Source organism: Cenococcum geophilum (assembly GCF_001692895.1).
Source record: "Cenococcum geophilum 1.58 unplaced genomic scaffold K441scaffold_54, whole genome shotgun sequence".
Classification (NCBI taxonomy): Eukaryota; Fungi; Ascomycota; class Dothideomycetes; order Gloniales; family Gloniaceae; genus Cenococcum; species Cenococcum geophilum.
In genome coordinates, this window is record NW_027137612.1 from 1008907 (window position 1) to 1014906 (window position 6000).

Consider the following 6000-nt stretch of genomic DNA (forward strand, 5'->3'; position numbering starts at 1 on the left):
CTAGAGTAGAAAAAGTGCTCTAAAAGATAGATTTTTTTTCTATAGTTTTGTATATAAGAATAAGAGAAACAATATAGCTTACTAGCTTGAAAGTAGCTACCAATTACCCCTAAGCGACTTTTTATTCTGTACCTATTTTCTCTTTCTTACTAAAGAAATAGGTAGGGAATTAGTAATTAATAGCTACTCTCCCTAAAAGTAGGCTATTAATAATATTTTATAAGGGCGAACCTCGTTACATAAACCCACTCCTATAGAAATTTTTTTACGAGGTTGTCTTGTATCCGCCCTACGGACTATTCGCTTACGCTTATAGTCCTACGCAGCTTAACGGAACACCGAGCTTAACGGAACANGAGCCCCACCACATGATTTTAAAGCCGTAGATTTCTACGTAGGCTATATATATACAGAAATCCTTGGTGGAGCACCTTAAGCAATAGCCTAGCTACAATCCTGCTAAATATTACGAGTCTAAGGCCTCTGCACGTTGTGTAGCGTCCTCCTTTACCTGCTTTTTTACTGTATGTATAGCTACCCTACCTGCCTTTTCTGCTTCCTTTTGAACTTATTATAATACTTTAAGCCGTCCATCTACTGTAGATATTAAGCCTCCCTTTTAAATAACCCGTTAATTAGTCCTTTAACGCTTTGCGCGGGCGCGTATTACTACCTATATTAAATATAGGTCCTCCTCTACTAATAAGTAAAGCATGGTATTCTTCCTAGCGCTCTTATAAAGTATTAATAAAGGGTTCCTTACCCTATTAGGCTGCTTAATAATAAAGCTGCGAACCTAGTTTATCGTTATCTACAAGCTACGCGGTGTATTAGGTTTGTGGCACTATAGGTTATAGCCGCGGTGGTTGTAGTATTGTTAGTAGTGGCGTAGATAGACACACTATAGCTGTTTAACGTCGCAATCTAGTTAATATAACCTCAGAATTACATAAAATAAGGCTAGTCTTTGCCCATCCTAATAGGATAGATAAGGATTTAAATGTAGTTATATTTTGTTTAAGAAATCTCTTAGTCTAGTCACATCTAAGAGTAGGTAGTTCGGTGCCGTTAGGCGCATAGAGCTTAAGGATACGCTGCGCGCAATTATAGACTTAGTGGAACAGCGCGCCGACTCTAAGGCGGTCCATTTAATTGATATAGGATAGGAGCATAGCCTCCTGGTGTTAATTAAGCATCTTATTACTACTAGGCCTCTACATCTTACTCTTAATATTATTAACGCGGTTATAGACATGTTTAAACGGCGCATTATATAGGTGGGCTGCTAATTAAATATTGGGTGTTTTTATGCGTAATAACTTACGAAGTGCATCTTGCACGCGTATCCTAATAATTTCGAATTCTATAGGCATGGTTGTGGTGATTTAATTGTATAAGGAAATAGGTAAGGCTTAATCTTAGGTACACTTTCCGTTAAGCTCGGTGTTCCGTTAAGCTACGTAGGACTATAAGCGTAAGCGAATAGTCCGTGGGGCGGATATAGGGTATAAACACCAATTCGCCTATATACCTTATATTTTACGTACTAAAGTAATATAGGCCGGCCCCCCTCTTCTCTCCCCCCTACTGTAGCTACCCTATCTGCGCATCTACGGTACGCCTATAGTGCGGTGTTATATAGTATATTATAGCGGTAGTAGTGGTAGTAGTGGTTGTGGTTATAGTAGAGGTTATCTGTAGCTTAATAGCTGTAGACAGGCTATAGTAGAGGTTATTTGCAGCTTAACGGCTATAGATAGGTTATAATAGAGGTTATCTATAGCCTAATGGCCGTAGATAAGTTGCGGTAGAGGTTGTTTATAGCTTAATAGCCGTAGACAGGCAGGTAGTTATATAGTAGTGTTTAATATACCTGCTTATTTAGGCCTCTACCCCAATTTTTTAGTAGCTTTCCTATTTATCTAGGCCCGAGGGCCTAGGGCTTTCTATAAGTAGTTAGCTGCTACCACCTATAATATAGGGAATTTTACCAGTTCTCTTGAATATCTTATAATAGGCTATTAGCCTAAGTATTAGCCTGCCCCCTAGTAGTTTATATAAGAGTCTCCTTCTAGAGTTAATACGCTTTTATATAGCTTAGGAGCCTTCCATAGCCTCTAGTTTTACGCCTCTTTTTATTATTTCCGCTGGTATAGGCATAGGCTGCCATTTATAGGGGTTGTAACTCCTATCTTACGCGCCTACTAACGTAATCCTATAAGGGCGTCGTAGCTACATCCTGTAATGTGGTTAAAGCCTTAAGTACTATTTACGGTTAAGGCCTAGCTAAAAGCCTCCCCTACCTAAGTAACTCCTATTTACCCCTTAAGCGTACCTCACTAGCGTACTACCTTAGCGAGCAGTTGTACTGCCCTAGTAAGTAGTTATACTGCCCTAGTAAATAGTTTTATCTATTAGTATACTGATACGCATATCTATTCTCTTAAGCTATATAGTAGTCTCTTTGGCTAGGATATAATCCTACCTACCTACTAGGTATATTAGGGGTTAAAGCCTAGTTAAGGGGTAAGGTCCCTAAAGCTAGCAGTAGCTACTACGTACTATACCCCGTAGGAGGTTTCCGTTTTATATTACTTATAAGAGTCACCTTATAATAGGCTGATTATATCTTATAAAAGGAGGGCTATAAAGATACTAGGTCCCGCACCAGATAACCTACTCCCCTCCCTCCTACTAACTAAGCTTATATCTCCCCTTTTTATAAGCTGGCTTATATCTCTAACTATTAAGTCCTTATCTAACTGGCCTATGTTTCCTTAAAGCCTCCCCTATATAATACGCGTTAGGTTATATACACTACGCCTATTAAAACCCTCTTATAAGTCACCTAGTTAAACGCTATAGGGCCGTCAAAGCTGGCCTATGTTTCCGCTGCCTAGAGCTTTACCTATATTTCCACCTTACTAAGCTGTTTAGTTGCCATTACGTCGCTATCGCGTTACTATCGGTCTATCGTCTAGGTCACGCGCACTACGCCTATTAAAACCCTCTTCTAAGTTACTTAGGTGTTAAATACTAGATAGGCCCTTATAGAGGGGCCTTAATAAGTTTTTTAGGCAGGGCCTTAACAAGTTCTTTATAGTAGCCTTAGGGCCTTAATAAGTTTCGTATAATTCTGCGACGTATTAACCTTAACAAGTTCTTATAAGTAGAGGTTTCCTACGCCCTTACTATATTCCTTTACGGTCTTAGAGCTAGTGCAAGCCTAAGGGTGTCTTATTTTACGTCTAGGTCGCGTTTACGTTAACTAGCTAAATAAGGCCAGTTTCGGGCCTGGCTACGAGCTAGGTAGTCGTATATCAGGTAGTTTTCATATCCCAGTTTCCCTTAATAGCCCCCCTAGATAGTAGAGCAGGAGCCCTAGGTAGGGGTAGTAGGACTCCTAGTATTATTAAAGGCGATACTTTATACGCGTCGTGTAACGGCGCTATCGCATATTACCTGCCAAATTCTGCCGACCTGCGATTGGTCCGCCTAAAGCTAGCGCCTTGGCGGCTCACCCTATATATTTGTTTACATCGGTCCTAGCGACCCCTTTTCCTTCTCTTTAGCTTAGTATCTTGGTAATATAGCATTCGTTTAAGCTTCGGTTCAAAGGCATTTATTTAAGCCGTGATATTATACTAAGCTCTCCCTACCTTGCCTGGGAAGGCCTCAATAATATCCCACCCTAAAGAAACTTCGTCTGCAACGACGCATTAACATGCTATACTTAGATACTAAAACAACTCTATATTGCCTGGGAAGGCCTAGATAATATTCCACCTTATAAGCTAGACAGGACTAGACCTATACCCCCGGAATTAAAACTAAAGCGTATAATACTAATAAACCTTAGAAAGCTAACGATGGCACCTAAAGTAAGCTTATCTAAGAGAGCTGCCTCTACCCAAGAGGAACCTAAGATCTAATTAGGATCAGAAATTGAAGACAATAATAATGTTGTAGACATACGCGAGCAGATTCGCGCCCTCACAGCCAGCCAGAAAGCCGATTGTCTTAAAGCGAGAAATATATAAGAGACCCTATAAGAGATCCTAGAAAGCCTTACGGCCCTATAAAATAGCCCAGCTTCCCCTTCTTAAAGCCCTAGTTAACCTATTTACTCTACTAAATATAATACACCAGGGAGTACGGATATAATAATAAAGCAATTAAAGTCCGTTAAGCTTCCTAACCCCCTACTACTATCTAACGGGATAGACCCTACCTTTAAGAATTAGAGGATTTAAGTATGAGGAAAGCTCCGCGTTAACCACAACCATTTCCTTTCCAAAGAAGCTAAAATGCTTTACCTCTTTAGTTAAACCACTAGGGACGCCTAACGGCACCTTTAAGCCAAGTTTAAGGACGACTCCCCTATCTAATTTATATCTATTAATAAGATAATACGGCACCTAGCGGCTATCTATATTAACCCGAACAAAGTACGGGATGCCTATTATAACTATAATCACCTAATAATAAAACTAAACCAACCCTTTGCCAAATTCCAGACTTAATTCCTATACCTTGCAGGAGAAGGCCAGGTTCCCCTTAAAAACTACTGATTAGACCTATACAATAAGCTAACAATCCAGCTATAAGAAAAGATCGCTGTAACCTTAGATAACCTACCAACCTATAAAAGACTTACAGCTTATTACCTATTATTAGACTTAGAACTAAAGTAGATCAACGCCCGCCCTAATCGGCAGAAGCGACTCCGTAATAATCGGAACTTGCTAGCTATACCTATAGGAGCTAGAGCAGAAAGATAAGTTACGACTGCTCTTATACTAAAGGCGGTTATAACTATACACCGGCGAGCCTCGCCCAACCAGCCACGTACTACGCCATTAACTAGTATTCGCCGTAATACTCTAATTAACCCTGCCTCGGCTATGTACTTTAACTACGATAAGTAAGGTCACTTTACCTCATCCTACCTGGAGCTAAAGGATATAGGCGATATTAAGGAGATAGAGGAAGGAGAAACGTTTAATAAGTTGGAAAAAGAAGAACCCTAGGGAAAGACTCCCCCCTAGGGTACCCTATCGATCTCAAAGAGATTAATCTTAGTCAGTTAATAGGTGGAAAGTATTTTATGGTTCTATATATAGTATCTTAAAATAGATATAAAGTTAATATAACCGCCCTTATTAATACTAGAGCAAATAGCTTCGCCTTTATAAATACTGCCTATACGAATAATATTGCCAAGTTTCTAAATGCAAAAGCCATCTAACTAGAGAAGCCTATCTAAGTAAAGGGCTATAACGGCCAAGCCGGTTGGCCCGTTACCTACGTCTTAAAGTTATATATTACTCTTAATAGACGACGCTAATACGGCATCCCCTTTTACATCCTAGACTTAGGGTCCTATGATATAATCCTTAGACAAAAATAGATATCCTATTTTAATATTTGGTTAAATATATAAAAAAGACGGTTTATCTAGCCGGAGGATAAACTGAGGTTGCCCTTCTTTATTAGGGAGATCCAAACTAACTGTAAGACACTAGCCGCAAGGGCTAACCCTACCTACCAGCAGAATATCCGGGCCCGTAACCTAGCCTTTACCTAAGAGGACGCCCGCTATAAAGCTGGAAAGAACTCCATACCAATAAAAATACTCTCCTAAAGCGCTACGTTTAAAGAGGACTCTACGTACGGAAGCGGGACAGATAATGACGTAGATAATATCTAAATCGTATAGATCTAACCGTTATGGAAAAGAACGTATTAATAGGATATAAGGGATAACCTCCAAAAGATGCAACAGAAGCTAAAAGGAGTAATAATAACGCTAGTACCCTAGAAGTCCCTAAAGTTATATACGCCCCTATTATTAGTTAACCCCCCTACCGTAAATATTGCCATAATTAGCGCTATAGCGTTCTACTTTAATATATACCAGAAGGACAATAAGGTCTTTACAACGAGCCTATATAAAATTAACCAAATTATTAATAATAGAGAGGAAAGGCCAGATAAGGA